The 21427-nt window shown below is 41.8% G+C and overlaps 1 protein-coding gene across 3 annotated transcripts in view; it reads left to right on the top strand.

Annotated features, from left to right (window-relative positions):
- Window positions 1-9400: 9400 nt before the first annotated feature.
- Window positions 9401-21427, top strand: part of LOC122616848 — a 35492-nt gene continuing 23465 nt past the window's right edge. For 2 of the 3 annotated variants that reach the window (XR_006325921.1, XM_043792424.1), the window contains exon 1: window positions 9401-9902. The gene's annotated coding sequence lies outside the window, so the exon portion shown is untranslated. The remainder of the gene's footprint in view (window positions 9903-21427) is intronic. The other variant, XM_043792436.1, reaches the window with a different exon arrangement.

Raw genomic sequence — 21427 nt, 5'->3', positions numbered from 1 at the left:
AATGATTTATTTATGGGTCACCTAGCAGTCAAAGTGCAAGCTCAACTCAGCTCATTTGTACTTTTTTTATGTAATTGCGTTTGTGAAAATCCTCAACGGAAAATGTATTAACATTTATTGTATGGGCGGCATTAAATTGGTTTAATCTTTGCTCAAATTCAATAATTGATTTGAATAAAAATGCCGCACATTTTCAACCCGCGATGCGTGATCAATTTAAAAACTTTTTCAATTGCATTAGGAAAAGTTGGAGCACAAGTCAAGGCAGAAATTGGAATATGCTTAAATATATTTATATCCTTTACATATATACTTTTTATATACATTCATGACTTTCTCGCACTCGCACTGGCTGAGTAACGGGTATGTGATAGTCGAGGAGCTCGACTTGTTTTTGTGTTTTAAATTAAATTAAATTAGCACTATTTCATCTTCTGACTCAACTGAATCTCTCTGAGAAGCATACCAAAAAATTTCAATTTCATCAAATGCAACTTTTCATCCTTTTCCTTAGACTGCTGCGCAACTGGCAAGTGAAGCGGTAATGAAAAACTTTGACTGAAAACTGCATTCCAGCAGGGAAATTGAAAGGCTCCGCTGAACGACAGGAAAAATAGCGACGAAGTTGGAGGACAGGCAGCACTAAGGACAGAATAACAATAGTCTGCAACGGTTGCTAGGCCAACGCGGCGTATGATTAATGCTACCTAAGCATCAATGAAAATCAATTAATTAACGACAACAACAGGAGCTGCAAAGGCAGATGCAGAGTAAGAGGCAGGGTCAGAGGCAGGAATCGATGGGAAAAGTGGAAAACAAAGGACACGCGCTCTCGTCTGCTCATGAATGAATCAGCGATTGAATGAATGAATGAGTGTAATGACTCTTTCATTAAGCGCTGGAGCGTGAATAAAGCATTAACCCAACCAGCAGCCGCCAGGCAGCATGATTTGGATCGAGCAGCTGCATAAATTTCCATTCACTTAGACAAATGTGACAAAACGGAAATTGCAAACGGAGCTAAGCACTCGTCGCCATTCGCTCAGCAGCTTCCCAGCTTTCCAGCTTCCTGTCGGCATTCGTAGGTCCCAGGTTCCCTCATCGCAGGTCGGGCTCATGGATCCTCCGCATCCTCGATTGGCATTTCGCAGTCTGGCATTCGCCTGCCCAGTTGGCTTAATAAATGATGAACACGCTGAAGCATATTGAAATGTAATTCATAACGAAGCAGCACCGGTTCGCAAGGTCCCAGTCCCAAGCCCAGTCCCAAGCCCAGTCACAAGCCCATCTTTTGTGTCGGATTGCGCATACGTCATGTTGGACACAGGAAGTGCCTGCAGGCACTGCTCGCTCGCTCCCATATGCTAATTGAATTATGCATCGGCCAGCGCTGCATTTAATTCAATAAGCGCAGAGAAAATGGAGAGAGTGATTCAAATTGCAGCCAGCGGGTCAGTGAAATTCTTCTACTCCTCGTGAGAAAGAAACTGAGCATTTACCTACTTTATATAGTATGAATACTCTTCATATTCACTGTATTATAAAAAGAAACCACTGTTTAAAAGCACATAAAAGCCAATTTAAATAATTAATATAGGCGAATATAATAAACGACTTGTCAGCAAGTTCTCGACTCAGCCAATGAAAAATAATTGAATAGCGCGTATGGCAATTTCACACTTAAAATCACTACGATTTTTTATAACATTGACGAGCAAAATCATTTAAAAAGTAATCAATTTACTTATTGATTTTGCCAATTTAATTAAACTTTCTCTGGCAAAAAGCGATGACTGCAGGTCATTTATTATCGCTTTTTGCACCGAATGCAGAATGCGTTTAAGCTCCTGACACATACCAACCGAGTTTGGACACATCTCGAGCTCTGTGAAGATAAGGTTTTGGTCTGGGCTCCGCCAAAAAGTCTGCACTTTGCTCTTGGCCAGCTGCTTTCCACTTTCCACCCTGCCGACTCTTCGTCCTACATTGAAAATTAAAACTTTCATTGGCCACTTTTGGACTGTGATTTCCTTTTCGCTTTTTTCCCCGGATGTACTTGCTTTCGCTGGGTCCTCAAATTCCGCGCTGACAAATTTTATTATTTCGCTAAAAACTTTTTAATGACAAAATCAAATTGGTGCAGGCAAAAAAGTTGCGGCCAAGTAAGGCAAGATGAAAACAAGTTGCTGTTTGTCTTATAATTTGAGGCTTATTAAAGGGACTAGCCTGCAATACATTAATGACCTTTCTAGACGTTTCTGTTCTCTAATATCATCATTTAATAGCTTGTATATTGTGGCAAGCTTTCTCTGTTAGTGTTTTCTCCGAAAAAATACATCCCATTTGCTGCCCGCTTTCAATGTTCAATGGATCATTTATTCTTCGCCACACGAAATGTCAGACCATCAGCAATATTAAATTTAAAGCACTAATGTTTATGATTATCGATTTGTTGAGACGCCTGGCGTACAAACATGTATATAGTTCATTCCATTGATAAAGTGATTTTATGGTACACATAAAGAATGCGAACAGTTTTCAGTTGAAAGACTCAAGACATTCTGTTAATGATTTATACAAAAAATAAATAATTAAAGTCAAATAAAAACGGATTTCTTAACACAAAGAAATACAGAATTTTAAAAACAAATGAGTAGAATAATATGATGTTTGGACTGAGCTCCTTCAGAATGCCTTACACGTTCGGTGCGCACTGTAAGCATGTGCTGAATGGACGGTCAAATGTTTGTGGGGCCGTTCAATCAAATTCCTCGGAATGTGGGGACAGTATCCGAAGTCTTCGGAGTGGGTTTCGGAATGGAATCCCGCCCATTTGCCATTCCTGGCGATGGGATAATGGCAAACTATTAGTTAGCATCCACAGAAATGAAAAGGTTGAATGGGTGCACAAATATGCGGGCCATAAAAACTAAATAAATTGCAATTTTTTAGTTAGTTAATGTGCCGAGAAGGATTGGGTAGCTGCCTTGACCCAACCACCAGAACCATCAATCAATGGCTTGTCAATTTGGTGGGTAAGTTGTTTGGAAGTAGCGACAAGTTGCACTGCAAAATCGATGAAAACGGGTGTGGCACTCACTCATTTATTTAAATAATCAGTCGGAATGTGAGCCAAATGTGACTAAAAACTACATTTGTTAGCTCCGTTTGAGGAATCTCCCTCCCCCCAATGCTCAGCCTTTTCTTTTCATTTTTGGCCTCTTTTTGGCTGCCTGGTTGGCGAACTCACATGTGTCCCATTCCCGTTTTGGCCATAAATCTTCTTGAGCCTGACGCAGAAAGCAAAAAGTTAGAAATTCTCTTTCTATTTTTCGTCAAGCTTCGTATTTGTGTTTTGGCATATGATTGATGTTCCACAGATGGGAAAACAGCAAGAAGGGTTTTCACCCACCGTTTCAGGGGCGTTGAGAAACGCTCTTTAATTACTCGAGTGTTGCTAATTTAATTAAACACGGCCCATCAACAATTGGAACTGATTATCAGCGGCATCAAGTTGAATGAAAAAATTGCATTCCCTTTCGGTTGTTTTGGCCACAACAAAGGCTAATGAGGCACTCGAGCTCCCCCACTTTTCCGCCCACTTCATCTCTGTCTGTGGCATGTTTCCAGGCCCTTCAACTGACACTGAGAAATTGCAAGAGCCACGAAATTAAAAATAACTCGAGCAAAAATCTTGAGAAACAAAGGAAGCTGGCAATTTATGAAGCTCCTGCCAGGAGAGGGACCACAGCCCATCCTATACCATTCCATCGCATCCCATCAGCCAGGCAAATGCGGAAGGCTTAAGGTATTGTTGGCCCAAAAGAAATCACCTTGCTGCAGCCGAACAGGCGAAACAAAAGCCGAAAAAGCGAAAGCAAACGAAAGATTCGTTAGCACGTTGATTTATCATCGACAGTGCGCCACCAACTAAATGGTGGCTCTGGCGAGGGGAGATCCGCAAGTTCGCTGTGCCGCAAGTAATTCAATAACAGCCAAGTAGTTCGGCAATGGGACAATGGCCAGCAGAATGCGAGCTACGAATGCGAGTAAATTGTGATATAAATCACACAGCTGCGAAACTGGAGAGAAGTCCGGCCACTGGAGGCACACACAAAAAAAGGGCTCCTTGTTGGCAACTGACAGGCGGAACCACCTCCACCTCCCTGGTCCAAACTTGCCACCACCCACCACCCAACCACACAGAGCCCACAAACAGCAGCGAAGAAAAGCCGAAAATGAAACTCGTTAGAAGTTTTCCTTCGGTCACAGCAGGCGAAGCGGCAGAAATGAGTGAAACGGCAACAAACAAAAATCAAAGGACTCGCTCTCACTGCGGGATACCATGTTTGACCAAGTACAGAGGTTGGATCGGTGAGTTTATTCGCATTTTTAGAAGGATAAAACTTAAAGTCAATACCCATTAACATGCCAATCTTAAATCTTTTTTTTTGAAGTGCCCTTCAGTTGCATTTCAAAGTTTCCAATTATTAATTTTGCTGACTTAAATTGTAAATTTTAGCAACTCCAAAATTGTCTAAACTCCCCGTGCAGCTGCCTCAAAATGATGCTGCAATTTGTCTTGGCCAAAAGTAACATTATTTAAATGTCGACACATAATTGTGCAGTGTAAAAAGTACATTTATTTCATATATCCTAACATATATCCTGGGATACACCCACACATACGCTTTTGATGAATGGCAGTAAAATGAACTTTAATTAAATTTGCTGAACCAAAACACAAAGTCATAAATAAGTTGAATGGCGCACCACGGGGCGTATGCGTGATGTGGTCAAACAAGTGGAGAAATACTAATTAAAATCCCGTCAAAGAAACACTTATTTATCTTTTATATTTTCCCAAACTTGTTGCACTGGAACTTTGACACATGTGAGCTTTTTACTACTAAAATTAAAAAAAGAACTTGACTTGAAGTTAAGTTGTTAGAATCAAATTATAAGATCGTTAGCTCTGAGACTCTAAAAAACTTCTGTACAACCCACTTTATTCTCTACTGAAAAGAAGTACATCTCATTCGCATGCATCATGCCATTGAAATGAGCTTCCTGTATCAGCCAATTTCCCTGATGCTTCTGCAATGCGAAAACATGTGTTTGCCTCTCGCAGTTTCGGTTTGCATCGAGTTGCCCCAAATGGCAGCGAAACACGCACATTCTGCTGCTGGAGATCTTGTTGTCTTCCCCTGTGCTCCACGTATCCATGGAGCAACTGGACAACTGGGCAACTGGCAGTTGTCGAGCAATATCATTCCGACTGGCCAGGAGACACACATGTGCCCCCTTGTTTGGGCAAACACTTGAAGCGAAATGGTAATATTCCCAGACGGTTGGGGCAGAGTCGGAAAATTGCATTCCGTGAGATACTGGGAAATTCGCAAAAATCTGCTATTGATCAATAATCGAATGGAGAAGCTCCGGGCACGAACTTAGCGATGGGCGGGGATGGGATGTTGGAGTCGTCGCCTCGGCTCTTCAGTTTAATTTTGCATGATTTGTGCTGGTTGTGTGTCCAGCCAGCCTGTGGCCAATAAACGTGACTCGACCACGATTACTGGCTTTCTGGCTTAAGTCTTTATGTAAATTTGCCTTGCCACCCCACACTTTTGGGCCCAGTGGTTTGTTTTGTCTGCCACAATTCGTTGCAGGCTGTGGCAGCTGCAGCAACATTGATGCACGTACGGGCATAAATAACCGAAGTTGGCTAGTTGAAAAATCCCCTAAAATTGTGTAAGCCTAGCTCTGCAAAGCGATTGCCATTGAGAGTTTAGGACACTGGGATTATGTTGCTTGCTCCATTTATCAAGATGATGGCAACTATGTTAAGTGGAAGTTTAGAAAATAGTTGCAGTTAAACTTTAATTTCTTGATGTGCTTTTTATTTGCCCCAGTTACGAGTTTAATACAATTAGGTTTTAATTGAAAATAACTTGAAGGAGGAAGGGAACGAAGCGTAGAACATTGCATTTTCTACTCGACAGCAGCAGTTGAGTTTATTTTTGTGGCTGCCATGTGGTGTTAATATATATGTGTTTTCTACAAATATATATACTTGCACATACGCGTCTATTTGTACAGCATTTGCACACATGTCGAGGAGGAACTTGGCATTGTCAGACATGGGACAGCAAAGTTAATTTGCAATTGAAATGGCAAATAGAAAGCGTCGACCACATTCACTTAGCACACAGCCTGTCACTTTCCTCCAAGGCAACCCAGTTGGAGCGGCAGATTCCACACAGATAGGAATAGAAATATATATATAGCTATAGTTATAGATATAGGATATATGGGTGCCATCCTGTCCATCCATTGTGCTTGGCCACAATTAAAACCGGATGCCAAATTGCGCTCAAACATTTGCCTCCAGTTTTTCCATCGCCTGAGCATTTACAGACGCAGAATGTTCTGCATAAATTGTACAAAAGGAGTGGTCCTTCGCTGAAACTATGCGCATAAATTGAGCCAAATTACCCGGGCTGCTAATTATTATGTCCCGGTCCAGAGCTCCAAAACTATGACTTCATTCGTGGGGCCGAGGGAAGAGTGGGCGGGGGCGGTGGATGGCGCTGGATTAACTCTTGATTAGGCAGTTAGTCACTTCTGCAATGGACGACACAGAAAGCGCGAAAAAATAGAACGCATAAAATGTTAATTGTCAGCAAATAGCGCTGCAGCTTGGCCATAAAAGCGGATCGTAACTTTTAACTCGAACCGGCGCACTTGTACACTATAAATAAGTTTTTTTTAGTGAGTACTCAAAACTCTAATAAATATGTTAGTAGAGCAAAACATTCTTCAATTAGGAACTAAAATTTGACTCTAGAATAGGCAATATATTGGTTTATTTTATCCTTATAACAAGCTTAATTTGGGCATTGGTTGGCAAATCAAAGATAAAGATTTTTGTGTAGGAAATGCATACAGATAAGTACCATCTGAAAATGATACAAGCATTACTCTATAGCTACATAAAGTTATGTGAAATATTCGGATATAATCGCTCCTCTGATTCCGCAGTTTATTTTGTTTTGACGACACATTCCAGGGCACTGGGAATTTAATGCTGGCGCTAAGCATTCCCCCAAATTTGGTTTTACTATCAATTCATTTGGGCAAACATCATGGAAATAGTTGCGTCCATGAAAACGCAGTTGCATTGTACTCTGTGTGGCCACTCTATGAAATTATGATAAACCATTGTGCACGAAGGGGAAACTAATCTAGCATAATATTCAAATTGAATGCCCGGCCACAATTCACGGTCCAACTCCGCCAATTAGAGCAAATGCGTAATTATGGAATGAATTATCGACCAGAGCTGCGGGCAGATTGCATTACTACGGATTTTCCGCTTCGGCTCGGCTCAAATGCAAATTTAAAGCAGCAGAAATCCCCCATGCTATCATTTACATCAAAGACCTATCAGTGCCGCCTACACTCGAATCAAAATCATTCGAAGACCAAAACTTAAAGTAATCAAGGCCCAAACAAAACAAGAAACCCCAACAATGGGCAGAGCTCGCAAACGAAGGCCTAAAAATACCCAGAGAGTGAATGCGAGGCCTGCCGATGGGCAACGGCAACGGCAACGACGAGTGGCATGGGAATGGCGAGCGATGGGGTCATGTGGCAGAAAGGATTACACGTGGCCCGGCGGACTGGGAAATCCCTTTTGGGGCCACTTGGGCACGCTGCTGCGGCTCCTTCACCGTTCACCGGAATACTGCCGGCCATGCTGCCAAGCAAAAGACAATGGCAAAACAATCCGGACGGCAGCGGAAAAGTGGGTAACTTGCGACTTGGAAAATGGCAAAAGGCGGAAAAGCCAAGGAAAAATCAAAGCTGGAAAAAGACACCCAAACATGCATGTTAGGCTTGATTTGCGCTGGAATTCTTTCGTTCTGCCATCGATTTGGATTTCGATTCAAAAGTATATTAGGTTTGCACATACGTCTTTAAAATGTTTTAACATAATTTTGCATTATACCCTCAGTTTGAGTAAAGTATTAAACAAAGTCTGCAAAATTTCCTTTTTTTAATAAAATATATTTTCTTGGTACTTGGAACACAATACTTTTGGTCCTTTTTTTGTAATCCCTTCCGGTGTTCGTTTCCAAATTAATAAGAAATACGTCCTAAAAAGATAAATCGGAAAAGAGTTCATATTTCCCTTATTTAATCGCTTACAACTGAGTAAGCCTGTAAAAATTGGACTCACTCGCAACCCCAAAAAGCACCCTTAACCGATGAAATCTGTGCTCCATTTGCGAGCAATTTCCGGTACCCAAAACAAAAAGGGGGGCAAAAACAATGGAGCAGGTTCTGCTTGGGCTTTGCCAGCGTTCAGCAATTAAATGGCAATTAGCGTGCAGTTAAGTAATTGCATTTTTGAATTACACACGTGAGCAGTCGTCGCCAGACAGAAGGACACAATCTTCCATTTGGATGGTGAACATGTGCACTTGTTTGCTCCCGTTGAACACGTGTAAAATCAACATGTTGTTCCTTGGCATATGTAAATAGCCCACCTTCCTGCACTTCCACCAACCGAATCCGCATGGAAACTATCTCTTCTCGCTTTAAAGCGAAGCTGAGAGTTTTCCGCACTCACACAAACACACACACTAACACACACACATAGTGAAGCCCGGGCTTTTCATCAACAAGTTTGCAGTGCTTGATTTTTGAATTTCTCGACTTCGGGTCGCTCCAAGAGCGCAAACACAAGGGAACTGGGAAATTCACAGAAAATGTAACCAAACAAACAGATAAGCACACCCTTACACACACACCTACCACCCCGCCCCGTCCCAGTGCTTCCAGCAGCCCAAACTTCCACGCCAGCTGAATCCTGTGCTGCCCTTCCGATCCCAAAAAACTCCCTGCTTCAGGCTGTCCGCGTGCCTTACTTTTTTGTCTCTGCAATTTGTTTGGGAAAATAAAAGTTGTACAAAGCAAAAAGGCAGCACTCTCTCAGAGGAAACAAAAAAGTTCTCTTGGCGTTTCGCGTACACTGAAAGAAAGCCATGGACGAGGAGTAGTCGCACGCACAGTGGGTTAAGAATGATTGGAAAGGTGAAAATCCATATGTTCATATTAGAGAGCAAAAAATAAATGTAACCCATGTAAGTTGAATTTGAAATGCATTTTCTTAAACTTCATACATTCCGAAAGGTTTTCAGCAGTATTCCACCCACTGTGCGCACAGCTGCTTTTCGGCGTGACGTTACGTATACGCAGTGGGTGCCCGCGAGAGCGGCGCTGAGAGCAAAAGTCAGGCCAGAGAGCCGGAGAGCGGCAGTTGCGCTCTTTGCCGCAGTCTTGTTGTTGCTCCTGGCCTGGCCACACACGAGTTTTCCAGGGGTACTTCATCTGGCTGCGAATCTCGGGCAGCGTTCAGTTTCATCTGAGACGTTTGGCGCAGCGGTCGATACCACAGAGCATCTGGCCAAACGCTGTGAAAAAAATACGAACCAGCAAGGAAGAAGGCGAAAACCTAAAAAATTCAGTTAGAAAAACCTTAATTTCGAACTAAGGATACTTGTGGTTGTCAATGAGCTTTTTTCCGGTTGAAAACTTGCAGAGTGAATTGTGAAAAGTGATACGGAAAGGACCTGGCCAAGTGTTGTGGAACCTGAAAGTGTCCTGCGGTGGCGGAGTTTCGCATTTGCCGTCGCTAATTGTGCAGCTGACAGGCGGCAATCAGGAAGGAAAAACTTTTGCTCCTGCCGCCGGTTACGCTTCTCCTGCTTCGCACTTCATCCAGATCCACATCCACATCCACATCCAAATCCGAATCGGAATCCCGGGAAATTGTCCGCCTGCCAGGCCTCAAGCTGGGCGATTACCGCAAAATGACACGTGTCAGGCGCATTGTGGTGAGTCCTGAGTCCCGAGTTCCGAGTCCCGAGAAAGGCTCGTCCTTTCAGCTGCTGCCTGCTGCCTGCTGCCCCAGGCAGCGGAATTCCCACCTTTAAAGCGAAACACTTTAAACGAAACGAAACGAAACACTCTCACGCACCCACAGACACACATTTTCCAGCAACCGAATTTCTGCGGCTTGCCATTTTTGCCCTTTGCCTGTTTCAGCTCCAGCAAATTGAATTTCCCAATTTCCCATTTTAACGCGTTTGCATGCCGACTTGCGCGGGCACCACCCCACCCCCCCACTTTTACTGCTAATTTTATATTTATTTTCATTTCCCATCGAATTTCGCGCTCTGTGAACTTTGACCATCATTCATCAATGGCTAATACTGAATACTCCTTAGCAACAGGATATTTTTGACAGCAAACGTTTTAAAACAGGAAAGAGTCCTAACATATTTGATTAAATAAACAGCAAACATTTAGTTTTAAAGCAGGGAATAGTCCTAACATATATGATTAAATTATTGCCATATATTCTAACCAACATGCCCAATCGGGTGAGGGTATCTTAAGCCATCGACTTGGTCACCTTCCGCCGATATACGAACTTTTTATTTTACGATTATGGCTGCGTGGAGTAGCAGCAAAGTGGGCAGCCACATTCACGTGACGTATACGCCCCGTATGCCCGTGAGGCTTGCTACATTTTTATGCGTTTTGTGCCCCAAAATCGTGAGCTTAAATTTGAGCAGCACACAGAAAAACTAAACCTTATCGCCAAGTCAAGTTGGCTGCCAAAAACAGACACCCAGTGAGCAAAAGAAATCGCGCATTAATTTCCAAGAGTTCCTATCTGAGTCTGTAAACTGGCCAACTGGCCAACTGGCTCTTTGATTTTGGCAGCTCAACTGATAAAAGAACAGAAAGAATTCCACAAAAAATTACGTCAAAAGGGGAATGCAAATGCAGTTGACGGAACTCTCGTGGAATTCGCTTTTTTTTGCTAGCGTAAATCTTCCATCTTTTAGGCTTATTTCGGGCAACGTGAAGCAAAGGTTTGAAAATCCAGCGCAAAAACGCGGTCCCAAAAATGTTGGAAATAAAGCCAACAAAAAATTGACGCTGGGAAAATGTCAAACCAGGCTACTGAAGCACTAAGTGAAACGTGGTGAGGGCCAATGTCGAGCATACGCCACGTTGGACACGAATTTGGGCAAATATTCCGGGCTAAGTTGATTGAACCTTGAACGCAAACTTTTTCCGCAGTCATGGCAGCTTTTCTAGGTTATCAGTTATCCGGTTAGGGCTTTTACTTGCATTTGAACTTTGGCTTTGGCTGCGGATTTGGCCTCCAGGTACTCAGATTTAAATAACGAATGCAGTCATCCCCGTTTCCGCCCGAGTTCGGGAAATTAAATACAATTTAATTCGGCATTTGTTTTAAAATAAACAGTGTGTTCCGTCAGCTATTTTGGTGGAAATAGTTAATTTATTCGAGCGATTATATTTATTGTGGTCTGCTTAATGTATGTACATACGCTTAAATGTAATGAATTTGAATTCAATGAATATGTATACTTTAGTCTATATATTTTTTGGAAATAAATAAGAGCTTAATTTTCTACTTTTAATTTAGCGAGATAAAATCAAGAAAGACACTTATTTCTGAACAATCATGAACAACTTAATTTGTGCAACTTGTGCCCAAGTTCAGCCATTAAAGATCATCCATCTAGCCTCATTATTCAAAAGGCTCCTCCTCCCCGCAACCTTTTGGCTCGCATTAACCTGTTGTCAGCTGTTCGGAGACCTCGGAAAATGCCAGCTTTTCCTTGGCAGCCACACTCACACACACACACACGTACAGGCACACGCACAGCGGCGTCACACAAATCAAACGTAACAGGCACTTGTAAAATGTCCTGCTCCTGCCCGCCCCTTGCGGAGGGCGTGGCCCTTGGCACAGCGCGTCACGTTTATCACAACAGGGCAATAAATTTCATTCGCCTTGCTACTACAACATTTTATGGTCTCTTCATTTTCGACAGCTGCAAAACAGTCGAATCCGAGTCCGCATTCGAATCTCGAATGCCTTTGCATACTTGACGAGTCCTTGTCAATGCACATTATTATCTGCCTCCTCGACGGGCGAACAAACATTTTTATTTTGTCATTTTGATTGATGGCCATAAGCCGACATTCCCGCCCCGTGTTTGTTCGCCGCCTTAATTAAAGCGCCCGCTTTTGGGGAGGTGGTAAGGGAGGCGTCTCGGAAAAGCGCGGAAAACTATGCTACGCTCGTCGCAAGTTTTCCGCCAAGGCCGACGCGTCGGCACCAGAGAACTGCAGCAAGCCACCGGCACCCTAAGTGCACCCGGTAAACACCGGGTATTTCAGCACCCGGGTGTTTGTAGACACTCTATTTTCAGCAAAGACAAACACCGGTGTTTTGCCACCGGGTGTCTTTGCTACTTGCACAAAACACCGGGTGTCTGCTGTGCAACAAAGTTTAGGGTGAGTGACGCGCAAGCAACGATCGGCCGCAGGTACTTTTCTGTATGCATAAAATTTGTATGGGTGGAAGCGAGACGGTCTCAGAAATGAAGGGTGAAAGGGAACACCCAAGAAAAAGGTCGTGCACATGTTTTTGCGCTTTGATGTATCTAATGTCTTAACAAAAAACCAACTTATATATTATTAAAAAATATATTATATATTTTATAACTTAATTAACACTATTATATTTCTATTGTTTTTTCGTTTGTTTTTTTTTATTATACAATTTTATTTATTATTCTTTTTATAAAATTATACATTTATAGAAGCAAATATTACAAATTTTAACAAAGCAAATAATATAATATATACAACGAAAAGTATATTTTGCGTTGTTTAAATTTCTGTAAAAAGAATGCAAAAAAAGGAGACGATCTTCAGATTTTGGGCATAATATATTTCGTTTTTCAGGAATTATGCTACCACAGGCACTCGAGTGTCCACCAGACACCGGTGTTGGCGAGACACCGGTGTTTCGAAAATAATGAGTGTTTTGCCACTCATCCTTTTGGCACTTGCTTTTTCTGCATGTTTGCCTTCTCTACTCTTCGTTATGAGTGGCGAGTGTGATCGGTACCGCTACTAGAGTGCCGCATGATTCGGGTGCGCGCACCAGGTGCTGCAGACACCGAATATTTGAGCGGGTGTTTGCAAGTACCGCGTGACGGGTGAGTGGCACCGATACCAATTTTGAGTGTGATTAAGGTGGCAAAAAAGGCTACCCATGCAGTTCTCTGGTCGGCACGCACACACTCCTCTCAAAATATTATGTTTTCCGAATGGCTGTGAAGCGCTCGCCGCAAGCAAAACGTTTTTCTTTTTCCTTTTTCCTTTTTTAGTTTTTTATGTTTTTTTCCTTTTGGCCTGATTAAGGATGAGGTGAAGTCTTTTGGCACACAATCATTAGCAGAGCGCTGTGTAGTTGATGGAGCGCATGGTTCAGCTGGCGGATGATGGATGATGAATGCAGTTCCTGCGGCTTCGCAGGCTTCTCGGGCTTCTCAGGCAGCTGTGTCTTAGGGAAATCCAAAGCAAACGAAAGGATTAACTTGCTGGCATGCGGGGGTTGAATTCAAAATTCCGCGATGGCAAATTCCTTCAAATTGTGATGCCATAAAAGAGGGCACTTTAATGTGAAATTTCGTTTGGTGGCATTTTTAGGGCGCAATTTTGGCCAATATCACCACATTACGTATACGCACTGTCATGCCTGGCACTGAATTTTAATAGCCTTGATTATGCCCGAAAAAAATGAATGAATGAAAGAGTCGTGTCTTCGCGTCCATTAGAGTTATGGTCGCCCATGTCCGGTCACAGCTTCCAGCACAGACCATTAGGCAGGTGAGGGTGTTTGGGAATATATTCCATCCGTCGGTCCGAAATTGAAGTGCCAAGCCAGCGGGCTGTCAACACCGCAGTGCGGGCAACACCAACGACAGCAACGGGCACAGCATAAAACGGCTTGTTTGCGGCGAAGGGAGGAGGGCGAAGGAGCGGCAGGACAACAGGACATCAGTCAGCAGACAGCACAAAAGGCTGTCAAAGATGAGGAGGCGGACCAGAGCCCAAGCCAGAGCCGGCAGACCAAATTGCTTTTTGCTGTTTTGCTGTATAAAAAGCGGGTAAACAGCAGCGGTAACATCAACAGCAACACGAAAGGCAGCAGCCTTTCCGCTTGTCAACGGGATCCTGGAAAGCCAGCAGGTGGCGGAATAGAGATGCCCCAGAGTCATATAAAAATATTATACAAGCTGCACGCACTTCGGGGCGAGTGTTATGTTCCATATATTCCATTTACCCAAGCTCCATTACCTTAAAAAATATATACTCTATATACATTATTAGAAAGCTACACCAACAAGAAATACTTTTATTTTCTTAAAACCTTAGTTATACATCTCTCATTTGTGCAGTATAAATATAACTTTAAAGTGGAACAATCACTGCCTTGCCATTTGTAACCACATCAGTTAGAATATTGCCACAGCAAATTAATTGCATTGCGTCCTTCTAATGCGATGCAAATTACTTATACGCCTTTATTAATGATGTGAATAAGATAATCATATGGCCACACACAAGTGCACAAAGTGTGTGCAGTCAGTAGGAGAATGGAAATTATTCAACTCAGAAATTGTGTATTTCCCAGATAAAGTAATATATGAGACACACAAAGGTGTTGGCGATTTAATGAAGCAGAAAATAATGCTTGTTTATTAAGCAATTCAATTCTGTTTTATAGTTTAACAGTAAAATATTTTATAACAGCTTTTGCTTAATGTTCAACACCTCGCAGCTTCGTCGCTTTGGGAACTGACTTTTCCGAATGACCCATCACGTGGTCAGCTCCAGGCGCAATAAGTGGTGCAAAAAAAATGAAAATAGGACTGCGAGTGCAAAAAGATGATAAAGGAAAAATCTAATTTCCATGTATTTGCTACTTTTGTGGCCCGCTATGAAACACTTTAGTGTTTGTACGGGGCATTTTAATTAAGCTAAACAAGCACACCGAAAACACCTGCACACACACATTTTCCGGGAAAACCTCGCGCCATATAAAAGGGCAAATTGAGGTGGGATTCTATGCGTAAAATGCTGCCTCACGCTTCATTTCATTTCAACTTGAAGTTTTTGTGTGCGCCTTTTGCTTATGCCACGCTCTCTGTGCCTCCACTTTTTATATCTGGCTGCGGCTGCCAATTATGCCGGTAAGTTGCTTTATTGTACGAGGGCCACGGCGCACTGCTCCTCGATTCTGGGGAATGGCTGCCATTTCTGCCGCCTCTGCCTCTGCTGCCATTCCCTCACGCAGTTCCACGTAATCGTCCTCCTCGACGTCGTCTTGGTGTTGCTTTATTAAACCTTAGCAGCGCAATCACCGAAATGAGCGCACACACACACAAATACTCGAGAAAAAGAGGCACACACACACTCTCACACAGGTGTGGATGTAGTTCACATCGCAGGATTGTAGTGAAACACCTCCGAGGGCACGTGCAACATTTGTATCTAAATTTGAATGTCTCTGCCGCCACAGCGCTTCACCTTGCACACATACTCATATGTGTATTCTCGCAGACAGTAGCAGAAGTACTTATAGATATATATGTACAACACACACACACTGCCACACAAAGGAAGCAACAATTTTCACTTTTAGCAGGATCCTTGTTTACCAGGTTGGCCTCAAAAGTTTCGAAAGCAGCGGAAAAAATTAAACAGATTTAATTTGAAAGATTTGGTTCTTCAGCTAAGGAAATTGCAAATAAATAGTAGTTTAATTATCAATCTAGTGATATTTAATTATCAACAGGTATATTTTTGAATATGTCGAAAAGGCAATTTACTTAATAGTTTACTATATCACGTAGGAATTGTAATCGAAATTACTTGCGACTTATTTTCCCTAACTGCATTAAAAGTTTAGCTGAATGATATATAAAATATCTTTGGCAATCGGGGAGAAAATTTTCTCTTAATTTACTAAAAACTTTCGAGATTGAGCAATTAATCTGGCGAAATCATAAGATTTCACTGACAAACACATTTTCCTAGGCAAATGATTCCGAAAACTTACTCCTGCCGAGTGAAAAACTTTATCAAAGTTTGAGAAAAGTTGATGCTTGGACAAAACTGGTAACCACCCGTTGGCATTACCTACCCACTCATACACTTAGCCGCTCAATGCCATGTCCATTCAACCTTGCAGTCACTTTCCCACCCCCTGCCACCCACCGCCACCCATCGCCACCCTCTGCCACCCACTGCCACCTCCTTTCCCGCTTCTTCGGTGGGGTCTCCCCAATGATCCCCAACATTACGTTCTGGCCGAAATGCGTTCGCATCAAACTATATAACACGTTCATATTTCTTACGGTTCGTTAGCCATTTAATATTAAAGCAAATTGCTGACTGAGTTTCCCACTCCACTGAAAATAAATGGAGCCTTTCAGCAGAGGAAATGTTTTGTACTTGGGATTCAGTATGAATGAAATATGTTTTAAATTTTATATAAATCAATACGTATTGAAAGCCTAATTTTTGTTTGGTTTATTGTTAAGATCAATAATAAAGTTATAACAATAAATATTTTTCATTGGTTAGTTTGCAATGTTTTCTTTTCTGTGCACTCTTACACTCTGAAGTTGGGTAGTTTGTCTTAGGTCGTTTTGTTCTTTTTAGGGAACATTCCACAGCCGTTACGAACACTAAATGATATGCAAATAAAAACGTGGCCCAGCTACGTGAAGAGTCCCCATCCACGTGTGAAAAGAAATGGCGGGGAGAAAGTGAAATGGGAAAGAAGGGCTACCTAAATTCAAATTTAAATGGTGTGCTTCATTTGAACGGCGCAAATTACTTGGCTACCTGGCATATGGAAAACCTTACGTTCCCCTGCCTTAATTAACATAATTATGACCAGAAGCTGGGAGAATTTCGAAAGTTCACCTCGTCTTTAACGGCAAAGTTCGCCACCATTTTCAGTTTTGGGAGCTGCGCCTGCGAGAAAAAAAGAAAAAGGACAGAATTCAGGGAGCTGAAGGGAGTGAACTTGGTGTTCAGATTTGTTTTTCTGGCACCCACAGCTATTTATCTTAAGCGCGAGCACCCCCAGTGTATGCAACATAAGCACTGCTCACACACACATGCAAAGAGGCACACACCAGAGAACTGCAGCAAGCCACCGCACCCTAAGTGCACCGTAAACACGGTATTTCAGCACCGGTGTTTGTAGACACTCTATTTTCAGCAAAGACAAACACCCGGGTGTTTTTGCTACTTGCACAAAACACCGGTGTCTGCTGTGCAACAAATTAGGGTGAGTGACGCGCAAGCAACGATCGCCGCAGGTATTTCTGTATGCATACATTTGTATGGTGGAAGCGAGACGGTCTCAAAAATGAAGGGTGAAAGGGAACACCCAAGAAAAAGGTCGAGCACATGTTTTTGCGTTTTGATCTACCTAATGTCTTAACAAAAAACAATCTTATATATTATTAAATAATATTTATACATTATTAACACTATTCTATTTCTATTGTTTTTTCGCTTGTTTTTTTAAAACAATTTTATTTATTTTAATTTTTTATTATTTTTTTTATAAAACTATACATTTATAGAAACAAATATTAAAATTTTTAACAAAGCAAATAATATAAAATATAAGAGAGAAAAGTCTATTTCGTGTTGTTTAAATTTCTGTAAAAAGAATGCAAAAAATGGAGTCTATCTTCAGATTTTGGGCATAATCTATTTCGTTTTTCAGGAATTATGCTACCACAGGCACTCGAGTGTCTACCAGACACCCGGGTGTTTGGCGAGACACCCGGGTGTTTCCGAGAAATAAATGAGTGTTTTTGCCACTCATCCCTTTTTGGGCACTTGCCTTTTCTGCATTTGCCTTCTCTACCTTCGTTATGAGTGGCGTGTGTGATCGGTACCGCTACTGAGTGCCGCATTGATTCGGGTGCCGCACCAGGGTGCTGCAGACACCGAATTTTGAGCGGGTGTTGCAAGTACCGCGTGACGGTGTGAGTGGCACCCGACACCGAAATTTGTTGAGTGTGATTAAGGTGGCAAAAAATGCCACCCTTGCAGTTCTCTGGCACACACACACCGCTGCAGCTCGTGTTGAGTGCACTTTCCACTTTCACTTTGCGCTCGCTTGTTGACTGCTTCCATCTCACGTTTCGCTCTCTTTGCTGCAGCCCATCCACTTTCATTATTTGCGTTTAACTCACGCAAGTCTCGCACCACACACACACACACACACGCAGCAGGGCCCACCCCCCACACACACACACACAGACATACACACAGACATACACAGAGGAGCACAAAGCACTTTCCATTGTCATTTGCGCCTCAACGTACATATGCCATGCATCCTGTCGCTGACTCATGTCCATGCGGTGAAAATTCCATTTCAGCAGCTATTTCATCTCTCGTCATACTCTGTGAATGGGCATCATAGTTGGCTTGTAAAGCAGCTTTTTTTTCTTTCATCGGAAGGGAATGTGGGGCATATGAATGAGTTGCATGTACGCCTGGGGGAGATTACAATATTAGGGCTTGTAGTTAATAATCTATAATAAATTATGTATAGTATAAAACTCAGTACACTTGTACATTGTGTAAACTATGATAAAGTGTTTTATTTATTTTGTGTAACTTAGATGTATAGATTTACTCAGATGTACTTAGATGTACTATGTTTAGTTGTAATGTTAACACAACATACCTAAATATAGGGCATTATATATAGAGTCTATTATTATTGAAACGAGCGAACGAAATAGTTGTCCCAGCAGAGCACATAAGCTGCTGCTATTGTGTGCAGGACATTTCGGCTATTGTTTATTCTTTTAGCCAGCAGCATTTTGTGCTTACTAACTGGACACCCACTAGTCAGCACCACCCACTTGCCCTCCTTCAAACTTATGCAGCAAGTTTTTGCCATTTCATTTTTGTTGTATTTGCGTTTGTGTTTGACACTTGTTTTTGTTTTCGTTTCACAGAGGGCGCTGCGGACAATGGGGATGTGGGGCTATGGGGGATTTGGGGAGGGGGGCAGTGAGGAGGGGGGTATGGGAACATGGGAACATACAGTTTTTGTCATGTTTGTTGATTGTGAAAGTTGCTGAAGCGCTTTTTAACAGTTTTCCTGACACTTTTCCGTACTGAGCGGCCATGGCATGTATATTTTATGTTTGGTTGCCGCTGGTCAATGGCACACAGGACAGCAAGCAGCCGGGCAGCAGGACGGCCAGGACGAACAGGACGAACAGGACACAACTGACATGACTGGGGTGACCTTAATGCACCAATGACATGTTCGAGTGGAAAGCAGTGGACCGCCTGTCATTCCTACCTTTTCCGTGCCATCGGTATATGTCTATAATGCAATTTTCCGGTCATTTGAAGCCAACTCGAAACGAAAACTATGAATAATTTATAAGACATGAGCTGCAGAAATTGGAAAAAAAAGTTGATCCATCAATTGGTATTGCAATTGAAAATTATGGCTGCCGGTGGGTCTATTATTATTGAATCGGTTGCGGTGCCGCATTAAACCAGATCCTGCAACACGGCACTGCATCGCATGTGGCAAGGACGTTCGCAAAACTTTTTCATGCCGCATTCCATTTGCTAAAGAGCCTTTCCAAATAGTTTTCGTTGTCGATTTTACCTCTGCGTCTTTCCAATTCCATTGAATTGCCGCTTGTAATGAGTTTTTGTGGCCGACTAAATAAGTCGCTTTCTGTGGGAGCCTTCAAAATGCGGGCAGTTCGATAAATGTTTATTTATAGCAGGATCAACTGCAGTCTAAGGATTTCCACTTACAATGGCGGAAATATACGAGCAGCTTATTTATGGCCAATTAAAATTGCTTTTTAATATTCGTGCCTTCCAAGAAGCCAATGGTAATAATCAAGACCACACATTATATTTTATGATTAAAGTAGAATTATTTGTAGGTTCTTATGCGATTGCTTTCTGTATAAGCGTATGTACAAATCCTTTGTTGTCTTATCTCTTTCGCATTATTCTCTAAACACTTTGAATTTGGACATTTATCTGCAGCCATTACTCAACTGCTGGCCATCAATCTGACTCACCTCGTACGGACTTTTTAGATATATGTATGTGCCCATGTAAGATTCTTTCGAGCGGCCAGAACAAATTACGCTCCATAAACATCAATCAGCGGAGCATCTTCGTTCGATAGAAATTGAATTCGTGAACAGCGAACTAATGGCGTATTTTCAATTGAAATCGCCAATTTATTCGTGTTTATACACATATGAATGCATGATTAAGTTATTAACATTAGCTAGATCGGTTTATTGGTGTTTTCTCTATGAAAATGATGAAAATAAGCAGAAGAGTTAATTACTTTTGCAAATCATTTTTATGGCTATTTGCAGCTGTAAAGTATTTAAAAGTTAATTCACTTTTATACGTTTATATGAAATGTAGTGTATTAACCAAAGTGCTCAATTTCCACTTGTTTACTTTCCCATAGTTCTTTCTTACTTTTGTGAAAACGATTTTCAATTATGCCATAAATAATTTCCTTCTGGTTTTCCATTTTAATTAATGTGCCTCACACAGAGAGTGCCCGCATAAATAAATAGAGCTATTTAATTGAAAGACTTGGTTATTATCGGATTTAACCAGGAAAATGGGAAAATGTATGTGAGAATTGAATAGCCAGCGGTTCTCCTTTATGGAAATTTCTCGAGATCTTCGAGGCACTTGATACCGCTGATATCTGTCAATCTGTCAGTGGAGAGGAAACGTCTTTTGACTGACCTCAGAAAAGTTGCTAAAATCATTTTCGGCTTTCGTCTGACAGAAGCAGACAGTCGAGCGATGGGAAAATCTTCGCATTTGCTTGCAGTCTCACAATTCTTCGGCTTTGTTTGTTGGCTTAGCGTAAAATATTGTGTATACGACAGGTTGTACATTAAAAGCTTTTTGCCGCAATAATCAAAACATTTCCCTGTTATTTATAGTTATTTTTCTTACGTGCGCTGTGGTAGGAGTAGTGTTGTGGAATATATATTCCCAAGGTGCATATTCAAACAGGGTCTCCAAAAATCGATATCTATACAATTTTTAATGGATCTAATATTAGATGCTGTTTCCATTTATTTGCAGTGCTCACGTAGACTTTCAGTCCTGAGTAAATATAACTTAAACAATTCCCACCTTTATTTATTTAAAACCCATACAATGGACCTATTGATTACTACGAAAACAAACAGGCGTTTGTAGTAAATCTCTCAATTAAAGAAAACAACATTTCGAATAAATTAGAATAAATGCGTGGAGTTGATTTGGGGAACACTGAACTGACCTTTCGATCGCTTATTCCCAGTAGGTCATCAGCACTTTAATGATAACACATAAATCTATATCCTTTATGCAATGCTTACCTTATCTGAAATCGAACAATTGCACTTTGTTTATG

This window comes from Drosophila teissieri, chromosome 2L, assembly GCF_016746235.2.
Source record: "Drosophila teissieri strain GT53w chromosome 2L, Prin_Dtei_1.1, whole genome shotgun sequence".
Lineage (NCBI taxonomy): Eukaryota > Metazoa > Arthropoda > Insecta > Diptera > Drosophilidae > Drosophila > Drosophila teissieri.
The sequence above is the reverse complement of the archived record's forward strand: the minus strand, read 5'-3'. Positions and strand labels throughout refer to the sequence as shown.